At 40.5% G+C, this 27273-nt stretch overlaps 1 protein-coding gene and 1 long non-coding RNA gene across 4 annotated transcripts in view; both read left to right on the top strand.

Annotated features, from left to right (window-relative positions):
• LOC103224857 (selection and upkeep of intraepithelial T-cells protein 1-like) overlaps window positions 1–27273 on the top strand; it is a 218709-nt gene that overhangs the window by 128378 nt on the left and 63058 nt on the right. The window lies entirely within an intron of this gene.
• Window positions 1989–27273, top strand: part of LOC140709242 (uncharacterized) — a 31915-nt gene continuing 6630 nt past the window's right edge. The window contains exon 1 of the long non-coding RNA XR_012089670.1: window positions 1989–2137. This is a non-coding gene — a long non-coding RNA (uncharacterized lncRNA). The remainder of the gene's footprint in view (window positions 2138–27273) is intronic.

Genomic DNA, 27273 nt, shown 5'->3' with positions numbered 1-27273 from the left:
CTTAATTCCTAAAGCATCTGAGTCTTTAGTGACCCTGCCTTCATTGCATTCCTGTGGTCTTTAATTAATTACTACTGAACTTGAAGTAATTAGATGTTTCTCAGAGAACTCCTTGGTTTCTAGGCATAATTCTTTCTTCTTTGATGGTGTTTATTTCCCCTTGATAGCTAGAATCAATCCCTTTTTATTGACCGGTTGATTCAGTGGCACTGGGGGCCTAACTTGTCCAGGTGGCAGTCTCAACTTCCATGTCACCAGGACAGTGTTGCCTACTTACATGAAGTCACTCGTTTCTTGGGAAGCCTTTTAGACTGACAGACCTCAGACTCATGGGAGTGAGAAACAAGAGTATATAATAAATAGATTGTTGAATATGATAGTAAAAGAAACCACTCCCACTTTTATCTCTCTAGTCTTGAAATTATGCATTTTGGTCACAAAACTAAAAAGCACCACATATAATCATTGATTCAAATAAAGGACTGCATTTTATGGAGTTTTTTCAGCCTTGCAGATGGTGCTTTTCAAGTAGCAACATGTTTTTAGTAGGATATTCCAATGATCTAGATAGGCAGCTGCTTCTATGTAAAGAAATATATATATATATAGTAATATTGGTCAATTCCCTAAGTAGGAGTTCTTCACTGTACTTTTTTTGTGGTAAAATTAGTTCCTTGATCAGAAACCACTTTGCACAGAATAGCATAATGACAATACAAATGTTGTCATATGTCTGTGCTTGATGATGCTGGCAGAAGCACTGCAGCCAAGGAAGGCATATTCGTATATAGGATAATTGTCCAATCCAGTGGAAAAAAAAGCTCTTGTCTCTCTATGGTGGAAGAGGTCCAGTATAATCAATCAGTAGAGAATGCGTGCCAATCTGGGACTTAATGTATCATCGCTATCATTGACATTTGGGCAATGAGTGGTTTCAGCAGGCAGAGAAGCTGTGGGAAGAGAAAATCCATTTTGTTGACCTCATACATAACCTTCAGCTCATTACCATGGCTGTTTTGTACATGAGTCCATTAAACAAGCACCGGAGTTACTCAAAAAGTGGCTGACACTCACAGGATGGGGCACGTTGTCCATTCGACCATAGAAAGCGTCCTCTCCAAAAGGCAACTTTGTATAATGATGTAAATAATTCATGACTGTGTCATACTTTGTGCTCATTCTGAAAGTTATATTAACACATTTCCCAGACTTCCTTTCACTAACCTTTCAATTTGATTTATGCTAAGATTCTGACCAGCTGACAAACCCATCAGCTCATGTTAATGGGCCTAGTGTGTATTTTTATGGTCACTTAGTGTCTTATTATCAGGCATCTCTTTTTATTTGTAGAAATGTATTCGGTACAAGTACAATTTTGTTACACGCATAGATTTCATAGCGGTGAAGTCAGGGGTTTTAAGGTATCACCCTAATAATGTACATCATAATCATTAAGTGATTTCTCATCATCCACTCATTCCAACCCCCTCACCCTTCTGAGTCTCCGTTGTGTATCATTCCATACCTGATACCCATTGGTATACATTATTTATTAATAGCTCCCACTTGTAAGTGAGAATATGTGATATTTGTCTTTCTGTGTCTGACTCTAAAGCCTTCAGTGTCATCCATGTTGCTACCAAAAATGTGATTTCATTCTTTTTTATGGCTGAATAGTGTTCCATTGTGTATATATGCCACATTTTATTTCTCCAATCAGCTGTTGATGGACACTTAGGTTTATTCCATACCTTAGTTATTGTGAATAGAGCAGTAATAAACATATGAGTGCAGGTATCTTCTTGATGTATAGATTTCTTTTCCTTTGGGTAGATACCCAATAGCGGGATTGCTGGATGAAATAGCAGTTCTATCTTCAGTTCTTTGAGAAATCTCCATAGTGTTTTCCATAGAGGTTTTAGTAATTTACATTCCCACCAACAGTATATGAGTTCCCTCATCCCTGCGTTCTTGCCAAAATCTGTTATTTTTAAATTTATTTTTATTTTTTTGAGACAGAGTCTCACTTTGTCTTCCAGGCTGAAGTGCAGTTGGGGTGATCTTGTCTCACTGTAACTTTTGCCTCCCGGGTCAAGCGATTCTCCTCCCTCAGCCTCCTGAGTAGCTGGGACTACAGGTACGTGCTACCATGCCTGGCTAATTTTTGTATTTTTTAGTACAGATGGGGTTTTTCCATGTTGGGCAGGCTCGTCTCAAACTCCTGACATCAGGTGATACACCTGCCTCAGCCTCCCAAAGTGCGTAATAATAGCTATTCTGACTGGGTCAAGATGATATAACATTGTGATTTTAATTTGCATTTCCCTGATGATTACGGATGCTGAATATTATTTCATATACCTGTGTGTCTTCTTTTGAAAAATATCTATTCATATCCTTTGGTCACTTATTAATGATATCATTCATTGTTTTAGTTGTTCAGTTGTTTGAGTTCCTTATATATTCTGGATATTAGACCTTTGTCACATGAATAGTTTGCAAATATTTTCACCCATCCTGCAGATTGTGTCTTTATTCTGTTGATTATTTCCTTTGCTGGGCAGAAGAGTTTTAGTTTAATATAGTCACATTTGTCTGTTTTTGTCTTTGTTGTATTTGCTTTTGAGGACTTGGTCATAAATTCTTTGCTTAGGCCAATGTCCAGTAGAGTTTTTTCTAGGTATTATTCTAGGATTTTTATTGTTTTACCTTTTATGTTTAGGTCTTTAATCCATTTTGAGTTAATTTGTGTTACTGTTGAGAGATAGGGGTCCAGTTTCATTCTTCTGCAAATGGCTATCTAATTTTCTAAGTACCATTTATTCAACAATGTGTCCTTTCCCCAGCGTGTGTTCTCATCAAATCTGTCAAAGATCAATTGGTTGTAAATATGTAGCTCTTTTTTTGTGTTCTCTATTCTGTTCCATTGACTTATGTGTCTATTTTTTATGCCAATACCACGTGTTTTTAGTTCTTAGAGACTTTTAATATAATTTGAAGCCTGGAAAAGGGGTCCCTCCAGCTTTGTTGTTTTTGCTTAGAATTGCTTTGGCCACTTGGGCATTTTTTGGGGGCTCCATATGAATTTTAGATTTTTTGTTTATTTATTTATTTTTATTATACTTTAAGTTCTGGGATACAAGTGTAGAACATGCAGGTTTGTTACATAGGTATACACGTGCAATAGTGCTTTGCTGCACCCATCAACTCGTCATCTACATTAGGTATTTCTCCTAATACTGTCACTCCCCTAGCCCCCCACCGCCCCCAACAGGCCCCAGTGTGTGATGTTCCCCTCCCTGTGTCCGTGTGTTCTCACTGTTCAACTCCACTTATGAGTGAAAACGTGGTGTTTTGTTTTCTGTTCTTGTGTTAGTTTGCTGAGAATGAAGTTTTCCAGCTTCATCCATGTCCCTGCAAAGGACATGAACTCATCCTTTTTCATGGCTGCATGGTATTCTGTGTTATGTGTCACGTTTTCTTTATCCAGTCTATCACTGATCGTCATTTGGGTTGGTTCCAAGTCTTTGCTATTGTGAACAGTGCCACAATAAACATATGTGTGAATATGTCTTTAGAGTAGAATGATTTATAATCCTTTGGGTATATACCCAGTAATGGGATTGCTGGGTCAAATGGTATTTCTAGTTCTAGATCCTTGAGGAATCACCACACTGTCTTCCACAGTGGCCGAACTAATTTACACTCCCACCAGTAGTGTAAAAGCGTTCCTATTTTTCCACATCCTCTCCAGGATCTGTTGTTTCCTGACTTTTTAATGATTGCCACTTTAACTGGCATGAGATGGTATCTCACTGTGGTTTTGATTTGCATTTCTCTAATGACAAGTGATGATGAGCTTGTTTTCATATGTTTGTTGGCTGCATAAATGTCTTCTTTTGAGAAGTGTCTGTTCATATCCTCTGTCCATTTTTTGATGGGGTTATTTGTTTTTATCTTGTAAATTTGTTTAAGTTGTTTGTAGATTCTGGATATTAGCCCTTTGTCAGATGGATAGATTGCGAAAATTTTCTCTCACTCTGTAGGTTGCCTGTTCACTCTGATGATAGTTTCTTTTGCTGTGCAGAAGCTCTTTAGTTTAATTAGATCCCATTTGTCAATTTTGGCTTGTGTTGCCATTGCTTTTGGTGTTTTAGTAATGAAGTCTTTGCCCATGACTCCTGAATGGTATTGCCTAGGTTTTCTTCTAGGGTTGTTGTGGTTTTAGGTCTTAGGTTTAAGTCTTTAATCCATCATGAGTTAGTTTTTGTATAAGGTGTAAGGAAGGGGTCCAGTTTCAGTTTTCTGCACATGATTAGCCAGTTTTCTGAACATCATTTATTAAACAGGGAATCCTTTCCCCATTTCTTGTTTTTGTCAGGTTTGTGAAAGATCAGATGGTTGTAAATGTGTGGTGTTATTTCTGAGGTCTCTGATCTGTTCCATTGGTCTATATATCTGTTTTGGTACCAATACCATGCTGTTTTGCTTAATGTAGCCTTTTAGTACAGTTTGAAGTCAGTTAGCATGATGCCTCGAACTTTGTTCTTTTTGCTTAGGATTGTCTTGGCTATGTGGGCTCTTTTCAGGTTCCATAGGAAATTTAAATTAGTTTTTCCTAATTCTGTGAAGAATGTCAATGGTAGCTTATTGGGGATAATGTCAAATTTATAAATTACTTTGGGCAGTATGTCCATTTTCATGATATTGACTCTTCCTATCCATGAGCATGGAATGTTTTTCCAGTTGTTTGTGTCCTCTCTTATTTCCTTGAGCAGTGGTTTGTAGTTCTCCTTGAAGAAGTCCTTCACATCCCCTGTAAGTTGTATTCCTAGGTATTTTATTTTCTTTGTAGCAGTTGTGAATGGGAGTTCATTCATGATTTGGCTGTCTGTCTGTTAGGGGTGTATAGGAATGCTTGTGATTTTTGCACATTGATTTTGTATCCTGAGACATTGCTGAAGCTGCTTATCAGCTGAAGGAGATTTTGGTCTAAGACGATAGGATTTTCTAAACATACAATCATGTCATCTGCAAACAGAGACAATTTGAGTTTCTGTCTTCCTATTTGAATATGCTTTATTTCTTTCTCTTGCCTGATTGCCCTGATCAGAACTTCCAATACTATGTTGAATAAGAGTGATGAAAGAAGGCATGTTTGTCTTGTGCCAGTTTTCAGAGGGAATGCTTCCAGCTTTTACCCACTGAGTTTGATATATGTTGTGGGTTTGTCATAAATAGCTCTTACTATTTTGAGATCTATTCCATCAATACCTAGTTTATTAAGAGTTTTCAGCATGAAGCGATGTTGAATTTTGTTGAAGGCCTTTTCTGCATCTATTGAGATATTCATGTGGTTTTTGTCATTGGTTCTTTTTATGTGATGGATTAGGTTTATAATTTGTGTATGTTGATCTAGCCTTGCATCGCAGGGACGAAGCCGATTTGATTGTGGTGGATAAACTTTTTGATGTGCTGCTGGATTCAGTTTGCCAGTATTTTATTGAGGATTTTTGCATTGATGTTCATCAGGGATATTGGCCTGAAATTTCCTTTTTTTGTTGTGTCTCTTCCTGGTTTTGGTATCAGGATGATGCTGGCCTCATAAAATGAGTTAGGGAGGATTCTCTCTTATTCCATTGTTTGGAATAGTTTCAGAAGGAATGATACCAGCTCCTGTTTGTACCTCTGGTAGAATTCGACTGTGAATCTGTCTGGTCTTGGATTTTTTTGGTTGGCAGCCTATTAATTACTGCCTCAATTTCAGAACTTGCTATTGATCTTTTCAGAGATTCAACTTCTTCTTGGTTTAGACTTGGTAGGGTGTAGGAGTCCAGGAATTTATCCATTTATTTCAGATTTTCTAGTTTATTTGCATAGAGGTGTTTATAGTATTCTCTGATGGTAGTTTGTATTTCTGTGGGATCAGTGGTGATATCTCATTTATCATTTTTTATTGCATCTATTAGATTCTTCTCTCTTTTCTTATTAGTCTGTATAGTAGTCTATCTATTTTTTTTTTTTAAACGCAGCTCCTGGATTCATTGATTTTTTGGAGGGTTTTTTCATATCTCTATCTCTTTCAGTTCTGCTTTGATTGTACTTATTTCTTGCCTTCTGCTGGCTTTTGAATTTGTTTGCTTTTGCTTCTCTAGTTCTTTTAATTGTGATGTTAGGGTGTCAATTTTAGATCTGTCCTGCTTTCTCTTGTGGGCATTTAGTGGTATAAATTTCCCTCTACATAGTGCTTTAAATGTGTACCAGAGATTCTGGTACAGTGTGTCTTTGTTCTCATTGGTTTCAAAGAACATCTTTATTTCTGCCTTCATTTCATTATTTGCCCAGTAGTCATTCAGCAGCAAGTTGTTCAGTTTCATATAGTTGTTCAGTTTTGAGTGAGTTTCTTAATCCTGAGTTCTAATTTGATTGCCCTATAGTCTGAGAGACAGTTTGTTGTGATTTCTGTTCTTTTACTTTTGCTGAGGAGTGCTTTACTTGCAATTATATGGTCAATTTTAGAATAAGTGTGATGTGGTGCTGAGAAGAATGTATATTCTGTTGATTTGGGGTGGAGAGTTCTATAGATGGCTATTAGGTCTGCTTGTTGCAGAGCTGAGTTCAGGTCCTGGATATCCTTGCTAACCTTCTGTCTCATTGATCTGTCTAATGTTGATAATGGGGTGTTAAAGTGTCCCACTATTATTGTGTGGGAGTCTAAGTCTCTTTATAGGTCTCTAAGGACTTGCTTTATGAATTTGTGTGTTCCTGTATTGGGTGCATATATATTTAGGATAGTTAGCTCTTCTAGTTGAATTGACTCTATGTAATGGCCTTCTTTGTCTCTTTTGATCTTTGTTGGTTTAAAGTCCGTTTTATCAGAGACTAGAATTGCAACCCCTGATTTTTTGTTACTTGCCATTTGCTTGGTAGATCTTCCTCCATCCCTTTATTTTGAGCCTATGTGTGTCTTTGCAAGTGAGATGGGTTTCCTGAATACAGTGCACTGATGCGTCTTGACTCTTTTTCAAATTTGCCAGTTTGTGTCTTCTAATTGGGGCATTTAGCCCATTTAAATTTAAAGTTAATATTGTTATGTGTGAATTGGATCCTGTCATTATGATGTTCGCTCATTATTTTGCCCGTTAATTTATGCAGTTTCTTCATAGCATTGATGGTCTTTACAGTTCGGCCTGTTTTTGCAGTGACTGGTACCAGTTGTTACTTTCCATGATTAGAGCTTCCTTCAGGAGCTCTTGTAAGGCAAGCCTGGTGGTCACAAAATCTCTCAGCATTTGCTTGTCTGTAAAAGATTTTATTTCTCCTTCACTTATGAAGGTCAGTTTGGCTGGATATGAAATTCTGGATTGAAAATTCTTTTCTTTAAGAATGTCGAATATTGGACCCTACTCTCTTCTGGCCTGTAGGGTTTCTGCTGAGAGATCTGCTGTTAGTCTGATGGGCTTCCCTTTGTGGGTAACTCCACCTTTCTCTCTGGCTGCCCTTAACACTTTTTCCTTCATTTCAACCTTGGTGAATCTGACAATTATGTGTCTTGGGGTTGCTCTTCTTGAGGAGTATCTTTGTGGTGTTCTCTGTATTTCCTGAATTTGAATGCTGACCTGCCTTGCTATGTTGGGGAAGTTCTCCTGGATAATATCCTGCAGAGTGTTTTCCAACTTGGTTGCATTCTCCCCATCACTTTCAGGTACACCAATCAAATGTAGATTTGGTCTTTTTAAAGAGTCCCATATTTCTTGGAGGCTTTGTTTGTTTCTTTTTACTCTTTTTTCTCTAACCTTGTTTCCTTGCTTTAGTTCATTAATTTGATCTTCAATCACTGATATCCTTTCTTCCAGTTGATCGAATCAGCTACTGAAGCTTGAGCATGCATCATGAAGTTCTCATGCCATGGTTTTCAGCTCCATCAGGTCATTTAAGGTATTCTCTACACTGTTTGCTCCAGTTAGCCATTTGTCTAATCTTTTTTTGAGGTTTTTAGCTTCCTTGTGATGGGTTCAAACATCTTCCTTTAGCTCAGAGAAGTTTGTTATTACAGAACTTCTGAAGCCTACTTCTGTCAACTCATCAAAGTCATTCTCCATCCAGCTTTGTTCCTTTTCATTCTCTGTTCAGCTTTGTTGCTGATGAGGAGCCACAGTCTTTTGGTGGAGAAGAGGTGCTCTGATTTTTCAAATTTTCAGCTTTTCTGCTCTGGTTTCTCCCCATCTTTGTGGCTTTATCTACCTTTGGTCTTTGATGTTGGTGACCTACAGATGGGGCTTTGGTGTAGATGACCTTTTTGTTGATGTTGATGGATGTTGATCCTTTCTGTTTATTAGTTTTCCTTCTAACAGCCAGGGCCCTCAGCCTCAGGTCTGTTGGAGTTTGCTGGAGTTCCACTCCAGACCCTGTTTGCCTGGGTATCACCAGCAGAGGCTGCAGAACAGCAAATACTGCAGAACAGGAAATATTGCTGCCTGATCCTTCGTCTGAAAGCTTTGTCCCAGAGGGGCAGCCACCTATATGAGGTGTCTGTCAGCCCCTACTGGGAGGTGTCTCCCAGTTAGGCTACACGGAGGTCAGGGACTCACTTGAGGAGGCAGTCTGTCCATTCTTAGAGCTCAAATGCTGTGCTGGGAGAACAACTGCTCCCTTCAGAGCTGTCAGAAGGGACATTTAAGTCTGCAGAAGTTGTCTGCTGCCTTTTGTTCAGCTATGCCCTGCCTACAGAGGTTGAGTCTAGAGGCAGTATGCCTTGTTGAACTGTGGTGGGATCCGCCCAGTTAGAGCTTCCAGGCCGCTTTATTTACCTACTGAAGCCTCAGCAATGGTGAACGCCCCTCCCCCAGCCAGGCTGCTATCTCGCAGATCAATCTTAGACTGCTGCACAAGCAGTGAGCAAGGCCCTATGGATGTGGGAGCTGCCAAACCAGGCACGTGAGAGAATCACCTTGCCTGCCTGTTGCTAAGACCTTGAGAAAAGCACAGTATTTGGGCAGGAGTGTCCCATTTTTCCAGGTAGTCTGACAGCTTACCTTGGCTAGGAAAGGGAAATCCCCTGCCCCCTTGTGCTTCCTGGGTGAGGTGATGCCCCGCCCTGCTTCAGCTCACCCTCCGTGGGCCACACCCACTGTCCAACCAGCCCCAGTGAGATGAGCCAGGTACCTCAGTTGGAAATGCAGAAATCACCCATCTTATGTGTCAATCACGCTGGGAGCTGCAGACCAGAGCTGTTCCTATTCAGCCATCTCAGAATGCTTTCCGATTTCTTCCTTTTTAACCCATTAGAAATTATATCCTATTTACTTAAATTAGTGATTTCTATTCAAAAGCAACCTAACATGTGAATGTTTCTTTTACTGAATGCTGAGTGTGAACACTATGTTCAAACTGTTAGTTGTGTTCTGACTTAGTGCAAAATTTTACATATATTTATTTATTTTATTTTATTTTTGTGAGACAGTGTCTCACTCTGTCACTCAGGCTGGAATGCAGTGGCATCATCATGACTCACTGCAGTCTCAAGCTCCTGAGTTCAGGTGATCTTCCCACCTCAGCCTCCTGAGTATCTGGGACTACATGTGCATGTCATCATACCTGACTAATTAATTTTTGTTAATAGAGACCAGGTTTCATCATGTTGCCCAGGCTGGTCTCTAACTCCTGGGCTCAAGTGATCCACTGGCCTCAGTCTCCCAATGTGCTAGGATTACAGGTGTGAGCCACAGCACCTGACCAGTTTAACATATATTTAAAATGATAATATGTTCTCAGTCAACTAATATTGTCATAGGAATTACCTATGAAGATTTAGAATAACTGTTCCAACAATGATTAATACTTTTATATTTCAAAGTATACTGAGATAGTTGAAGAGTAACAGACTCTTTAAGACAGTGTTAAATATGTGAAAGAAAAAAAAAGGAATGCAGACATCTTCAGAAAAATGAAAGCAGAAAGAATTCTTTGCCTGAAGATCTGCACTACCAGAAATGTAAAGTGAAGATCTCAGGACTCAGGATAAAGGAATATTATGACAGACATAAATCTCAATCTATATCAAAGGAAAAAGGTTCTAGAAATAGTAAATATTTAGATTTAAAAGATAGTTTTTTCTTACTTTATTTATAAGGTAATTGACTTTTTAAAGAAAAACAATAACAATGTATAGTTTATGACATGTAGAAGTAAAAAGTATGTCAACAATGACATGAAGAATGGAGTGGGGAGAAAACTTAATTATACCCTTGGATGTTTTTGGTGTTATACAACAGCCCATGCAATATAACTTTAAGGTAGGCCTCAACTAGTAAAAGATGCATATTTTGAATTTGAAGGCAACCACTAAAATAAATATATAGCTAATAAGAAGATAGTAGAATACTAAAAGATGTTCACCTAGCATAAAACAAGGCACCAAGTGAGATAAAAAAGACAGAAATTTTCAAACTGGATGAAATTGAGACACATTAAATAAAAAGACACAGAAAAGTTCAAAGTATAAACTTGAAAAAAATGATATACCATGTGAACAGCAAGCATATTAATATCTTACTATATTAAAATCAGCAATGTAGAATTTAAGACAAACACTATTAGCAGAGATGAATGAGCAACATTTCATAGAGATAAAAATATGACTCATCAGGAAAACACAATGATCATAAATGTGTATGTTTCTAATTAAAGAGATTCAAAAAACAAGCAAAAAGTAACCAAACTAAAAAGAGAAATAGAGAAATTCATAATTATATTAGTTTCAGATTACAATACTCCTCTTTCAGTGATTGACAGGAAAAGTAAACTAAAATCAGCAAGATTAAAATAGAATTTAATATAATATGCAAATAAAGCAATATAGGGGCAGAGCAATGGTGGCTGGTGCTTTGGGAGGCCAAGATGGGAGGATATCCTGAGGCCAGGAGTTTGAGACCAACCTGGGCAACACAGTGAGACTCTGTCCCTACAAAAAGTGAAAAAATAATTAGCTGGGTGTGGTGGCATACATCTGTAGTGCTAGCTACTCAGGATGTTAATGGTGGAGAGAGTTCAGCTTCTTGGTGTCTTGAATGAAGAGTTAGACAAAATGCACAAACAAAGCAAGGAAAGAATGAAGGGATTTATTGAAAATGAAAGTACATTCCACAGTGTGGGAGTGGGCAAGGCACAGAGTCTCAAAGGCCCTGTTACAGAGTTTTGTGAGTTTAAAACTTTGGGTACACCCTATGTAAATGAAGAGGAAGAAATAAAGTTACAAAGTCACTTACTTAGTGTATGCCCTATGGAGAGGATATTTCCTCTCACAGCTGAAGTGTGAATTGGTCTTACGTTCCCTGCCTCCAGACCGTGCTTTCCTGCCTCATCTCGCCCCTGAAAGATGTGATCCCCATAAATCTTTATAGGAGGCAGAAGGACCAATGTTTTTTTTCTGTAACTACTTCATGCTGGCTTGAGGCATAGTCCCTACCTATTGAGGATCACAGAACTCTTGCCCTGCTCTAACTGGTGGAGACACAGTAGCTTCTTGATGGCCATGGGTGGTGTCTTCACCTGGAACTGGCTGGAACCTTTGTTGCATGATCATCTGAAGCTTGATGGTCTCTAGGCGAGAAGAAATGGATTTGGTTAAAAGATTTAATGGGAACCTCCGGGGGTGGATACCTATGCTGTTAGGAATGTTTGCTATAAAGATTTGCAGGGGAAAAAACAAAATCTGGTTTGTTCTAGAATTTATGTGTTTCCTTAAAGCCTTAGCACAAGCAACTCCATTTTGGTTTGGTTTGGTCTGCTGGGGCATAGTGCATGAGCTTAATTCAAGACAATGGCCTCCCAGAATTTTATTAAAACAATTTCCCCTTTTTGGTCAAGTTCCCACTTAGGTGAGAGTGTGACCAAAACTTAGGGCCTTAGCACCACTCTCAGTTATCATCATTTTTGGGTTTCTGGTCTCAGCACATTGTTTGTAGGTTATGGTGTCCTCATTGTTGCACATCTTTTTTTTTTTTTTCTTTTTTTTAGCTCTTGTCATTCCAGTTGAAAGGAGACCATTCACTTGATGTTCTAGAGATGTCTGCATGCAAACACTTAAAACCTTTGAGAGAGTACAGCATGCCAGGGAGACTATTATTATCACTGTTGGGAAGATAATACCAAGAGTCCAGAATATGCTCTTTACCCAAGGCCCCCATAAACCAAACCTTCTAAAATCAAAGAGATCAAAGAATGAGCTAGATAAAAAATTTACTCACTTGACTAAGCAATTTCTTTGGCAATTCCCTACCACTGAATTTCTATAATCTTCATTTGATGTATTTCTCCATAGGTCACAAGTGCCAGCAGCTGCACAGATACTTCTCTGTTTAGCCATCCCGATATAGCTTTCACAAGAGAATTTAAAGTCTGTTGTGAACTGTAGCCTTTAGAGTAAAATTTGCCATAGAGCTTATCATGAGGATACATTTCTAATCATTGCTTTTTTTAACTTTAAACCATGGAAGAAGGACCTAACAAATGATGCCCTTCTAGAAGAGTGAAGGCCTCCTGGCGATGTTCTCTTTAACCCATGATATGGGTTAAGAGAAGTGAAACAATGCTTTGTTTTTGACTGATTATGAAGCAACATATGTACCTTAACGTTTCTCACCTATATTGGGTCTTTATTCTTTATTTATCAAAGTATAAGGTTATCCATGTATAAGGCCGGTTGCAAACTCCTTTACAAATAAAAGTATACCCCATAAGTGCACATAACAGACCCCCTTTCCACTTCTATTGTTCATAGGGGCATAAGCAAGAAAAAAATTCAAAGATAAGAGTTTGATGATGGTAGCAGTCTTAATCTGTGAACTTGGGAAAAGCTGTTCACATCAAGGATGCCATTTTCTTCTTGGGAGAAATTTCCCTGGTTAGCTATCCCTCCATACAGCTGTTTCTATTTTCATGAGGTTCCTCCAAAACAACCCCCATGCCTCTGGGCATCTCCTGGAGCTGCTGATGGGCCATATAAAGTGTGCCCCTGGGAGTTCCTACATGTGTTAGAAGAGCATGTCAATTAAATTTACTCCAAGCCCACACAGTATCTGAAGTTGAAAATTATTATAAGACATGATTTGATGTGTCTGTATGAGACACAATGCAGGTACAATCTTCCTAGAGTAAAATAAAATAAATACCCAAATCTTCTAATGATAGAAAAAAGCATTATAGAGGTTTTTTCAATTATAATATTTCAAAGGAAAACATTAGCATCCAAAAAGTTCTACCTGGGTGATGAAATAAACCTGTACACCAAACCCCCGTGACACACAGTTTACCTATATAACCATCCTGCACATGCATCCCTGAACTTAAAATATAAGTAAAAGGAAAAAAAGAGTCCTAGGAAAAATAAATACATAAATAAAATTTTTAAAAATTAAATAAGTTTACAAACTGAAGTCCAAAATCAATCTCTCTTGCCCTTGTGAATTAAAAATTCAATGAAATTTGAGTCTTAAATTTATTTTCTGCCTCAGTTAAAGAAGGTCTCAACACAAAGATAAGACATGGTCCCTGTCCCCAAGGAGGTGGCAATCTCTCGGAGGCAAACAGGTGGATGTAGAGTTTACGCTAAAATGGATAAAAATGTCAATAATATAGTAATACTGGGCTTTTAAACACAATGATATGTCATTATTTGTAATGTTCAGACAAATACAATGCATTTTCATGTGATAAAATAATAAAATGATTAAGACTTTTTTTAAAAAAAGAGGTCTCAGTGCCTGGATGGAGTTAGGGTTCCCCCAGGAACTGCTTTGTCTCATTGGATTGAGCATAGCTCTAGTTTTATACCAGACTCCCCTGTGCCAAACTCTCAATAATTCTAGTGAGCTAAGAGCATAGACAGGATTAGCAAGGCATCACTTGCTGCACCAGCATGGTTGGCAATGCCATGCCACTTGGTTCTCGTGACTTTGCCACGTTTTAGGATCCCTGTGTTTTCCTCCAGACCTGAGAAGGATCCCATGTTTCTTTAGGCCCTTCACCTTTGCTTAAGGCCTTGATTCTAGAGACAGTCACTTGCCTACAGTTAATGGCATCATAAGCCCCAGAATCCCACCAAGGTCTAAGGCTCAAAGCTTCTTCCCAAGCTACAGGAGTTAAAAGCCAATAACTCAGTATAAAAATCTATTCATAACAATGATTATAATTTTTCCCCATACTTTCGTGGTTAAAACCCACATAGGCTCACTTCAGAAGACACTAATGAAGATCAAGATCTCCCCTGCCTGGTCTTATCAATTGCCCCAGTTACTTTGGACATATTTTGCTTTGCAAAATCTAACTCCTTGTCTCTTTTTCAAGAGCTATGTGGCCTATGCACCAGATGTTGAGGTCTCAAAACTGCTCCCCCATCATCATTGCAAAGACTGGGTCCTGGGCCTTGTAAAACTTATGGTATTCAAGAAAGCAATCTGAGAGCATGAGCTTTTGTAGATGAGGCAACTGCCAAGAGAAGGAGGAAGGAAGAAGGGGCAAAGCTGCAAAGAAGCTCCTAAAGAGAAAGAGGAAGGAGACAGCTTGTACTTTCCCACTGCTGAACCCCAGAACTAGACAGACTTACACAGAGTCACACAAATGAACGTACTCCCTGGCTGGTCCCCAGGCCAAGGAACAGAGTTGTCCCTGGAGAAGCTGAGAGGAATGCCTGCTCCCTGTGGATGACTTGCTCCCAAGCAAGAAAAAGGAGGCACCAAGTCAGCCAAGAAGTCCAATGAGAGAAGCTCACCCCCCTTCACAGACCACCACCATGAGGAAGTAGAAGGGTAGGGAAAGGCTGGTGCCGTTATACACTAAAGCTCCTTCCCTGCCCAGAGAAGCAAACATCAGGCATAGGGAAGAGGCACCCCCTCTCCAAAGGCCTGCAGGGAGGTATAGGCCAGGCAGTATAACATTGAGTCCTGAATAAAAAGAAAGTTAAAAATATTTAAAGGAGGCTGGCATGGTGGCTCATGCCTGTAGTCCCAGCACGTTGGAGGCCAAAGCATGTGAATTGCTTGAGCTCAGCAGTTTGAGACCAGCCTGGGAAACATAGTGAGACCCTGTTTCATAAAAAAAAGAAAAATAAAAAATAAAAAATAAAGTTCACAATCCAACAGTTTTTAGTTTATTCATGGAGTTGTACAACCATAATCTCAATCAACGATAGAACAGTTTCATCAATTTCAGGGAACATTTTACTCATTTTTATCTCCAGAAAGACAAATTAATTTTAAAGACACAAAGATTGAAAGATGACTTAAAGAGAATATATGAAATTCTCAAGTCCATGGGTTGACATCTAATCAGTGTGGGACAACACAAACACACAGAGACCCCTACCCTGTACTAGCCTAGGATTCTATTCTCTACAGTAAAAATATTCTTCAAAAGGGAAAGGTAAAATAAAAGCATTTTTAGGTAAATAAAAGCTGAAGGAATTTGTAGTTAGCAAACCTGTAGTAAGAACAACCAACCAGAAAGGGATTTCTTTAGGCAGAAGAAAAATTATTTCAGTTGGAAATATAAAATTAAGTTTTACATTCTATTGCTATTTAATGATTATCCTAGAGATTATATCATTAATTCTTGACTTATTACCATTTGATACAAAATACTACTTTTATTATTTTCCAATATTGCATAAACTTTATAACTTTTAAATGAAGAACCCAAGATGGTAAATATATGAGTAAATAATATTCACTACTTATTTACTACTCAAACAATAATCAAAATGTCTTATAGAATAGAATATACATGTAATAACTAATATGGATAAAAGTCATAGAAAAAAGTAGGATGTAAGCGAAATTTAAAAGTTATAAAGTTTATGTAATATTGGAAAATAATAAAAGTAGTATTTTGTATTAAATTGTAATAAGTCAAGAATTAATGATGTAATCTCTAGGATAACCATTAAATAGCAATAGAATGTAAAACTTAAAATGTAATAAAGGGAACAATAAAATCAAACATTTATTTGACCAAGAAAAAGTCAAGAAAGAAGAAAGAAGAAACATTGCCTAACTAATAAAAGAAGAACCACAAATAAAATAATAAAAAGTTGCTAAAAGAAGAAAAGAAAGGAGAAGAAGGACCATAAAACAGATGGACCAAATACATAATAAATAGTAAGACGGTACATAGCAACTTAACTACGGTAGTACTTTTACTGAAAGTATAAGGACTAAATACTCCAAATAAAGAATAAGATTGTCGGCCGGGCGCGGTGGCTCACGCCTGTAATCCCAGCACTTTGGGAGGCCGAGATGGGCGGATCACGAGGTCAGGAGATCGAGACCATCCTGACTAACACGGTGAAACCCCGTCTCGACTAAAAATACAAAAATTAGCCGGGCGCGGTGGCGGGCGTCTGTAGTCCCAGCCACACGGGAGGCTGAGGCAGGAGAATGGCGTGAACCCGGGAGGCGGAGCTTGCAGTGAGTGGAGATTGCGCCACCGCACTCCAGCCTGGGCGACAGAGCGAGACTCCGTCTCAAAAAAAAAAAAAAAAAAAAAAAAAAAGAATAAGATTGTCGAACTGGTTAAAAGTCTGTTTAAAATGTTGCTTACATGAGACACACTTTCACTCTAAAGATACAAAATGTGTTAAAAGTATGGATAAAGATAGCCTGTGCAGAAAGTAACCAAAAGAAAGTAAATATAGTTATTCCAATGTTAGACAAAACAGATCATAAGGCGAAAAGCTTCAGTAGAGATAAAGAGAAACATTTCACGATGATACATAATGATAAGGGCATCTATCTAGCACAATGATGTAAGATGCAAAATAATGGCAGCGGCAGCCTTTCTGCAGCCGCCTCTGGGATGATGCAGGTTGCAGCGGCGGAGGTGTGGCCAGGGCTGTGGTGCTCCATGGAGCCAGTGGGACCCAGGAATAGGCAGAATCCTCGCCCTCTTCCCAGTTGGTGGGGTAGGAGCCCCGCCCTCAGGTGCGAAGCTGCAGCCGCCCAATGGTGGCTGCGGACCCAGGTGTCCCTGCACTCTTGGGGAAGCAGGAAGCCCCCAGCTGCCCCCTCAGGCTCAGAAGTGCCTTTTCCCGCTACCTGGCCACTTCCTGCTCCTGGTGCCTGCTCCGATTTCACAGCAAAGTTGAGGCGGAGCCTGTGCACTGTCGTGACCTGGCCAGGTGTGTGTGTGCACTCTGGGCAGTACTAACATGCCCGTCCCCTCCCACCTTGGCCCCCTCCAGACTTTGAGTGCCAACAAGCATGGGAGGGAGGCCGAGGGGCCGCTGAGGGCGGCTCCAAGGGCTTGCAGTCAACCGTGGGTAGAACAATTTGGATGCTGTGGACAGCATGATTGATAGCAGCAGGAGGCAGACAGGATCCTGGGTAGAAAGGGTTGGGTTCCTTCAAGCCAGGAATGGCTTGAAGCATGGGGGCCAGGCTGTCAGTTCTGGGTGGAGTTCACAGTCTGGAGTGAGAACTTACGTTGCTTTTTCCAGGTTAGGAGCCACCCACTTTGCATCTTCTGAGAGCTGTTCTGTTGCTCAGTGAAGCTCCTCTCTGCCATGCTCAGTGTCCAGTTGTCTGCGTACATCATTCTTCCTGGGCTTGGGAAAATAACTCCAGATGTGTGCCAAGTGGTAGGACTGAAAGAGTCACACAGATAGGTCTAAAACATGCCCTCTGCTCCAATCGTCATGTTGCGGGTGACAAAAAGGAGAGAAGAGCTGCAGTCCTTCAGGGATCCCAGAATTAGGGACTCCTTGAGCCTAGGCTGAACCCTCTTTGGGACTCTGTGGTTCCTGGTGTCTCCAAGCTTCTAGGCACCACAGTGTTCCCCTTGTTCAGTAGCGGGTGCCTGAAGTGGAAGCCACACCTGCAGTACTGGTCCAGCTGCAGCTTTGCACAAAGCCAGTACTGCGGGTGCCTGGAGCTGCCCAACCTACTGCAGCAGCTGGCATGCTTGGTGTCTGCAATGACTGGACCCCATGCTCACTCACTCACACACCCCTCATTGCTCTGTGTCTGGTTTTCCATTGGCAGGTGTGGGATCCGAACCGGTAGTGCGAGCCTAGTGCTACCTGCTGGGTCAAGTGGGTGAAATGAGCCCATCGGGCATGAGCATAACTCAGGCACACGTTACTACCAGCCACAGTGGTTTCTGGCTGGTGATGTGACACCTCAAGGATCCCATGACATTTTGGGGACGTTTTCTGGGATCTGCAGAAGAGTGGATAAAAATGGACTTGATATTTCCTATCCTTTTTGCAGAGTCCCTAAACTCCACAATCGCCAAAATGAGCAAAAAGTACTGAGCGTCTGTTGGCCAGTTAAAAGCGACTAGCACAGCTGCTGGACTTAAGATATGGAGGACAGCCTTGCTGGGAAGGACACTGCCAAACCCCCATCACCCTCGGGTGTTGGGAATGTTGGCTTTGTTCCAATCCAATTTCCTTCCATGGAGGTCTAGCCATCACGTGGGATCAAAATAAGACTCTGGGGCAACTGAAGGAATCTGGTCAAGCCACACCTTGGTGTTGCCTGAGGACCCCTAGATGAGCTCCCATCCTGGAAAGCCCATTAAGGTGTTGGCACTAGGATCTCTAGTCTTTCCTATCGCCCTTTCTTTCTCTTTCTTTCTTTCTTTCTTTCTTTCTTTCTTTCTTTCTTTCTTTCTTTCTTTCTTTCTTTCTTTCTTTCTTTCTTTCTTTCTTTCTTTCTTTCTTTCTTTCTTTCTTTCTTGCTGTCCTCTCCTTTACATACAATTTTAAGGGTGTTGTTCCAAACCACAGAGATAATATTACTGGGTAGAATGAGCATTTGGCTTAGGCATCAGGAGTATAAAATTGAAGGTTAAGAGTAGCACAGATGAAATGAAGTGTGCCTTGACATCTGTACATGTATTGTGACAAAAATGTTCTTCTTATTGTTTCCGTGGTTGCCAATTTACTGTCAAGCACCTTGAGGCACAGAAAAGAAGCATGACCTCAGAAAGGAAGCATTAATTTTAATAACATCCTGCAACTGGACCTTTTCTGTAAACATGATGGCAAATGGTTTGAGGTCCCATATGTGCAGACTTTCTTTGCCTTGCAGCGTAACCTGGACCTTTGCCCATGTAGTAGGATTGATTCAACCCGCCTAGTGGCCATCTCAGGAGAGGATCCAAGGGGTAGTTTCAGGGAACGAAGGAAGCAAACCCCAGAGATACTTCCAGTGGGAAAGTCAACTCTCTTCACCTCCCTATCCAGGTTTTCTCTCAAGCTTGCCCCATCCTAGAAATCCTTGTTAGGCAGGTCCCAGACTCACTCCCACCCATACAACAGATGTCTTGTAAATTCAGCCCCATTAAGGTCCAGGTCCCCTTTTCTCTACAGTACTTCAGGCAAATTAAGGGGGATTGTGGAAAGTTTTCACATGACCCTGAGCAGTATTTAGAGGCCTTCCAGAATTTAACCCAAGTGTTTAAATTCTCCTGGAAAAACATTATGTTACTTTTGAATAAAACCCTACCTACCACTGAAAAGTAGGCTGCCCTGCAAGCCCCTCCCCTTCACTTAAGTTGTTTTTCCCTCCCCCATGTCAGGAGTCAACATAGTCCTGCAGATACAGGGAGTTTTTCTATGAGAGGGCTCAGTTTATTTTTCCTTTGGGAGACACCTCATCAGGCCAGGTCCCCAATTCCTGGGACTCCCTTTCTCTCCCTTCTTTGAAGAGGGCTTGGTCCCACAGCTTCGCATGCTTATGATAGGGAAGCAACAGAGGAGCTGCTCCTGCTGGTTGTTGGCTGCAATTTGACGAGGGCCACCTGGAACTAACTTAATGGGTCCATACACTCTCCTGATGCACCTTTTTGTCCCAAGCTTCGATTTGAGGCTCAAAAAGGAAAAGTAGATTTGAGGGACCCGGATGCAAATGACAGTGGAAGTCTAGTGGCACAGCACAGGTGAGCATGACTAATTCCTGCCAATTGGGTGCCCCCCTGCTTCATGGAAGGAGGTCATGCTCTTATCCATGGCACAGATGTAGTCTAGGGAACCCAAAGTTTACCAACAGCCAGAGGATAGGGCAGTGCATAGGTGAGTGTAAATATTTATACCCACTAGGCCTGCCCATTACATGGGTGAAGGTCACACTTGCACCAATGGGTAGCACCTGCAAAGGCTGCTGGGACTCAGGGATATAAGGTTGAAAGCAAAAAGGGGATGCTTTTTCTTCTCCCTTATGTACCCCAGGTATTTGCTGTGAAAAGAAAGGAACAAATAGATGCCTTTTCCCCCTCTTTCCAGATGGGTAACCAATCATCTTCAGCCTGCACTCCTCTCAAGTGCATCCTGAATCACTGGAACTCCTTTGGCACTCAGACTGTGGAGAAATAAAAAAAAAGTTTTCCTCCTCTGTCCTCTATTCATGGATGGATAATCACATCTCTGTACCACAGGATACTTCCCTCAGATGCATCCCCTAAACTGGGAAAGGTTTAATTTCCTCAGACATTAAAATGCTTGGCAATCTCTTGAGGAGCAACATTTGTTTGTCTGTTCTCCCTTCACAGGACTCAGGGTTGATAGTGCTCCATCGCAGGGGTGAGGGAACCAAGAAACCTGACATTCTAGCAAAAAGCTAAAAGTTATTACCTGTTAGACTTTTGGCTTCTCCCTCTCTGTGCAAACTCATTGTTGGAATGACAAAAATCACTGTATTCTCTGCCCCTCTATGAGTTCAAGAGCCAGAAGTATTGGCCATTTGGCATGGGTAAGGTCAGGTAATGAGAGATTTAAAAGGACTTCTTAAAAAAGGAGAGCTATGGTTAAAAGTCAGCTTAATTAAAAGTGAATATCTAAGCTATAGGTATATTTAAAAGGCCTTTATGTCTTTTCTGTTTGTGGATCTTGTTTTTCTGGAAAAGGTTTTTTTCTCCTCAGCTAACTGAGCTATTTTTCTCATCTCTTGCTGCACACATGAGAGGCCCTAAGATAGCCTGGGGCTCCTTGGGAAAGCCAGAGAAGGCAACATTGACCCCATTTTGGGGGAAAAAAAAAAGTCCCTGTTTTTTCCCATGGAACTCCAGGAATTAGAAGCAAATAGATCCCTCTCAAAATCTGTCTTTGTCTTATGGCTATGCCTGCTTATTAGGCCCTATAAACTACATGTTTTTCTAGCCCTGTTTCTTGAAGGGATCCACCCTGAGGTCAGTAATCCAATTAAGAGACCAGCAAATTAAAAATATTACAATTACTGTATCTTCCTCTGTCTGTGTAGTTATTTTCTTTTTTTTTTTTTTATTATTATACTTTAAGTTCTAGGGTACATGTGCATAACGTGCAGGTTTGTTACATATGTATACTTGTGCCATGTTGTTGTGCTGCACCCATCAACTCGTCAGCACCCATCAACTCGTCATTTACATCAGGTATAACTCCCAATGCAATCCTTCCCCCCTCCCCCCTCCCCGTGATAGGCCGTGGTGTGTGATGTTCCCCTTCCTGAGTCCAAGTGATCTCATTGTTCAGTTCCCACCTATGAGTGAGAACATGCGGTGTTTGGTTTTCTGTTCTTGCGATAGTTTGCTGAGAATGATGGTTTCCAGCTACATCTATGTCCCTACAAAGGACACAAACTCATCCTTTTTTATGGCTGCATAGTATTCCACGGTGTATATGTGCCACATTTTCTTAATCCAGTCTGTCACTGATGGACATTTGGGTTGATTCCAAGTCTTTGCTATTGTGAATAGTGCTGCAATAAACATACATGTGCATGTGTCTTTATAGCAGCATGATTTATAATCCTTTGGGTATATACCCAGTAATGGGATGGCTGGGTCATATGGTACTTCTAGTTCTAGATCCTTGAGGAATCACCATACTGTTTTCCATAATGGTTGAACTAGTTTACAATCCCACCAACAGTGTAAAAGTGTTCCTATTTCTCCACATCCTCTCCAGCACCTGTTGTTTCCTGACTTTTTAATGATTGCCATTCTAACTGGTGTGAGATGGTATCTCATCGTGGTTTTCATTTGCATTTCTCTGATGGCCAGTGGTGATGAGCATTTTTTCATGTGTCTGTTGGCTGTATGAATATCCTCTTTTGAGAAATGCCTATTCATATCCTTTGCCCACTTTTTGATGGGGTTGTTTGTTTTTTTTTTGTAAATTTGTTTGAGTTCTTTGTAGGTTCTGGATATTAGCCTTTGTCTGACGAGTAGATCGCAAAAATTTTCTCCCATTGTGTAGGTTGCCTGTTCACTCTGATGGTAGTTTCTTTTGCTGTGCAGAAACTCTTTAGTTTAATTAGATCCCATTTGTTAATTTTGGCTTTTGTTGCCATTGCTTTTGGTGTTTTAGACATGAGGTCCTTGCCCATGCCTATGTCCTGTATGGTATTACCTAGGTTTTCTTCTAGGGTTTTTATGGTATTAGGTCTAACATTTAAGTCTCTAATCCATCTTGAATTAATTTTCATATAAGGAGTAAGGAAAGGATCCAGTTTCAGCTTTCTACTTATGGCTAGCCAATTATCCCAGCACCATTTATTAAACAGGGAATCCTTTCCCCATTTCTTGTTTTTCTCAGGTTTATCAAAGATCAGATGGCTGTAGATGTGTGGTATTATTTCTGAGGACTCTGTTCTGTTCCATTGGTCTATATCTCTGTTTTGGTACCAGTACCATGCTGTTTTGGTTACTATAGCCTTGTAGTATAGTTTGAAGTCAGGTAGCGTGATGCCTCCAGCTTTGTTCTTTTGACTTAGGATTGTCTTGGAGATGCGGGCTCTTTTTTGATTCCATATGAACTTTAAAGCAGTTTTTTTCCAATTCTGTGAAGAAACTCATTGGTAACTTGATGGGGATGGCATTGAATCTATAAATTACCTTCAGCAGTATGGCCATTTTCACGATATTGATTCTTCCTATCCATGAGCATGGTATGTTCTTCCATTTGTTTATGTCCTCTTTTATTTCATTGAGAAGTGGTTTGTAGTTCTCCTTGAAGAGGTCCTTTACATCCCTTGTAAGTTGGATTCCTAGGTATTTTATTCTCTTTGAAGCAATTGTGAATGGAAGTTCATTCATGATTTGGCTCTCTGTTTGTCTGTTACTGGTGTATAAGAATGCTTGTGATTTTTGCACATTAATTTTGTATCCTGAGACTTTGCTGAAGTTGCTTATCAGCTTAAGGAGATTTTGGGCTGAGACAATGGGGTTTTCTAAATATACAATCATGTCATCTGCAAAGAAGGACAATTTGACTTCTTCTTTTCCTAACTGAATACCCTTGATTTCTTTCTCTTGCCTGATTGCCGTAGCCAGAACTTCCAACACTAAGTTGAATAGGAGTGGTGAGAGAGGGCATCCCTGTCTTGTGCCAGTTTTCAAAGGGAATTTTTCCAGTTTTTGCCCATTCAGTATGATATTGGCTGTGGGTTTGTCATAAATAGCTCTTATTATTTTGAGATACATTCCATAAATACCGAATTTATTGAGAGTTTTTAGCATGAAGGGCTGTTGAATTTTGTCAAAAGCCTTTTCTGCATCTATTGAGATAATCATGTGGTTTTCGTCTTTGGTTCTGTTTATATACTGGATTACGTTTATTGATTTGCATATGTTGAACCAGCCTTGCATCCCAGGGATGAAGCCAACTTGATCATGGTGGATAAGCTTTTTGATGTGCTGCTGGATCTGGTTTGCCAGTATTTTATTGAGGATTTTTGCATCGATGTTCATCAGGGATATTGGTCTAAAATTTTCTTTTTTTATTGTGTCTCTGCCAGGCTTTGGAATCAGGATGATGTTGGCCTCATAAAAGGAGTTAGGGAGGATTCCCTCTTTTTCTATTGATTGGAATAGTCTCAGAAGGAATGGTACCAGCTCCTCCTTATACCTCTGGTAGAATTCAGCTGTGAATCCATCTGTCCTGGACTTTTTTTGGTTGGTATGCTATTAATTATTGCCTCAATTTCAGAGCCTGCTATTGGTCTATTCAGGGATTCAGCTTCTTCCTGGTTTAGTCTTGGGAGAGTGTAAGTGTCCAGGAAATTATCCATTTCTTCTAGATCTTCTAGTTTATTTGCATAGAGGTGTTTGTAGTATTCTGTGATGGTAGTTTGTATTTCTGTGGTGTCGGTGGTGATATCCCCTTTATCATTTTTTATTGCATCTATTTGATTCTTCTCTCTTTTCTTCTCTATTAGTCTTGCTAGTGGTCTGTCAATTTTGTTGATCTTTTCAAAAAACCAACTCCTGGATTCATTGATTTTTTGGAGGATTTTTTGTGTCTCTATCTCCTTCAGTTCTGCTCTGATCTTAGTTATTTCTTGCCTTCTGCTAGCTTTTGAATGTGTTTGCTCTTGCTTCTCTAGTTCTTTTAATTGTGATGTTAGAGTGTCAATTTTAGATCTTTCCAGCTTTCTCTTGTGGGCATTTAGTGCTATAAATTTCCCTGTACACACTGCTTTAAATGTGCCCCAGAGATTCTGGTATGTTGTATCTTTGTTCTCATTGGTTTCAAAGAACATCTTTATTTCTGCCTTCATTTCGCTGTGTACCCAGTAGTCATTCAGGAGCAGGTTATTCTGTTTCCATGTAGTTGAGCGGTTTTGATTGAGTTTCTTAGTCCTGAGTTCTAGTTTGATTGCACTGTGGTCTGAGAGACTGTTATAATTTCTGTTCTTGTACATTTGCTGAGGAGTGCTTTACTTCCAATTATGTGGTCAATTTTGGAATAAGTGTGATGTGGTGCTGAGAAGAATGTATATTCTGTTGATTTGGGGTGGAGAGTTCTGTCGATGTCTATTAGGTCTGCTTGCTGAAGAGATGAGTTCAATTCCTGGATCTCCTTGTTAACTTTCTGTCTCGTTGATCTGTCTAATGTTGACAGTGGGGTGTTGAAGTCTCCCATTATTATTGTATGGGAGTCTAAGTCTCTTTGTAAGTCTCTAAGGACTTGCTTTATGAATCTGGGTGCTCCTGTATTGGTTGCATATATATTTAGGATAGTTTGCTCTTCCTGTTGAGTTGATCCCTTTACCATTAATGTAATGGCCTTCTTTGTCTCTTTTGATCTTTGATGGTTTAAAGTCTGTTTTATCTGAGACTAGTATTGCAACCCCTGCTTTTTTTTTGTTCTCCATTTGCTTGGTAGATCTTCCTCCATCCCTTTATTTTGAGCCTATGTATATCTCTGCATGTGAGATGGGTCTCCTGAATACAGCAGACTGATGGGTCTTGACTCTTTATCCAGTTTGCCAGTTTGTGTCTTTTAATTGGAGCATTTAGTCCATTTACATTTAAGGTTAATATTGTTATGTGTGAACTTGATCCTACCATTATGATATTAACTGGTTATTTTGCTCGTTAGTTGATGCAGTTTCTTCCTAGCCTCGATGGTCTTTACATTTTGGCATGTTTTTGCAATGGCTGGTACCGGTTGTTCCTTTCCATGTTTAGTGCTTCCTTCAGGGTCTCTTGTAAGGCAGGCCTGGTTGTGACAAAATCTCTTAGCATTTGCTTATCTGTAAAGGATTTTATTTCTCCTTCACTTATGAAACTTAGTTTGGCTGAATATGAAATTCTGGGTTGAAAATTCTTTTCTTTAAGAATGTTGAATATTGGCCCCCACTCTCTTCTGGCTTGGAGAGTTTCTGCCGAGAGATCTGCTGTTAGTCTGGTGGGCTTCCCTTTGTGGGTAACCCGACCTTTCTCTCTGGCTGCCCTTAAGATTTTTTCCTTCATTTCAACTTTGGTGAATCTGGCAATTATGTGTCTTGGAGTTGCTCTTCTCGAGGAGTATCTTTGTGGCTTTCTCTGTATTTCCTGAATTTGAATGTTGGCCTGCCCTACTAGGTTGGGGAAGTTCTCCTGGATGATATCCTGAAGAGTGTTTTCCAACTTGGTTCCATTTTCCCCCTCACTTTCAGGCACCCCAATCAGACGTAGATTTGGTCTTTTTACATAATCCCATACTTCTTGCAGGCTTTGTTCATTTCTTTTTCTTCTTTTTTCTTTAGATTTCTCTTCTCGCTTCATTTCATTCATTTGATCCTCAATCACTGATAGTCTTTCTTCCAGTTGATCAAGTCAGTTACTGAAGCTTGTGCATTTGTCACTTATTTCTCATGTCATGGTTTTCTGTCCGTTCGTTTATGGCCTTCTCTGCATTAATTATTCTGGTTATCAATTCTTCCACTCTTTTTTCAAGATTTTTAGTTTCTTTGCACTGGGTCATAATTCCTCCTTTAGCTCTGAGAAGTTTGATGGACTGACGCCTTCTTCTCTCATCTCGTCAAAGTCATTTTCCATCCAGCTTTGATCCGTTGCTGGCGATGAGCTGCGTTCTTTTGGAGGGGGAGATGCGCTCTTATTTTTTGAATTTCCAGCTTTTCTGCCCTGCTTTTTCCCCATCTTTGTGGTTTTATCTGCCTCTGGTCTTTGATGATGGTGACTTACTGATGGGGTTTTGGTGTGGGTGTCCTTCCTGTTTGTTGGTTTTCCTTCTAACCGTCAGGACTCTCAGCTGTAGGTCTGTTGGAGATTGCTTGAGATCCACTCCAGATGCTGTTTGCCTGGGTGTCAGCAGCAGAGGCTGCAGAAGATAGAATACTGCTGAACAGTGAGTGTACCTGTCTGATTCTTGCTTTGGAAGCTTCCTCTCAGGGGTGTACTCCACCGTGTGAGGTGTGGGGTGTCGGTCTGCCCCTAGTGGAGGATGTCTCCCAGTTAGGCTACTCAGGGGTCAGGGACCCACTTGAGCAGGCAGTCTGTCCATTCTCAGATCTCAACCTCTGTGTTGGAAGATCTACCACTCTCTTCAAAGCTGTCAGACAGAGTTGCTTGCGTCTGCAGAGGTTTCTTCTGCTTTGTTTTTGTTTTTGTTGTTGTTGTTGTTTAGCTCTGCCCCATCCCCAGAGGTGGAGTCTACAGAGACTGGCAGGCCTCCTTGAGCTGCTGTGAGCTCCACCCAGTTCAACCTTCCCAGGGCTTTGTTTACCTACTTAAGCCTCAGCAATGGTGGGCTCTCCTCCCCCAGCCTCGCTGCTGCCTTGCGGTTAGATCGCAGACTGCTGTGCTAGCAATGAGAAAGGCTCCGTGGGCATGGGACCCTCCCGGCCAGGTGTGGGATATAATCTTCTGGTGTGCCCATTTGCTTAAAGTGCAGTATTGGGGTGGGAGTTACCCGATTTTCCAGGTGTTGTGTGTCTCTGTTCCCCTGGCTAGGAAAAGGGATTCCCTTCCCCCTTGTACTTCCCAGGTGAGGCAACACCTCGCCCTGCTTCA

The sequence above is a fragment of the Chlorocebus sabaeus genome, chromosome 20, assembly GCF_047675955.1.
Source record: "Chlorocebus sabaeus isolate Y175 chromosome 20, mChlSab1.0.hap1, whole genome shotgun sequence".
NCBI lineage: Eukaryota > Metazoa > Chordata > Mammalia > Primates > Cercopithecidae > Chlorocebus > Chlorocebus sabaeus.
This window is presented reverse-complemented; position numbering and strand designations above follow the sequence as displayed.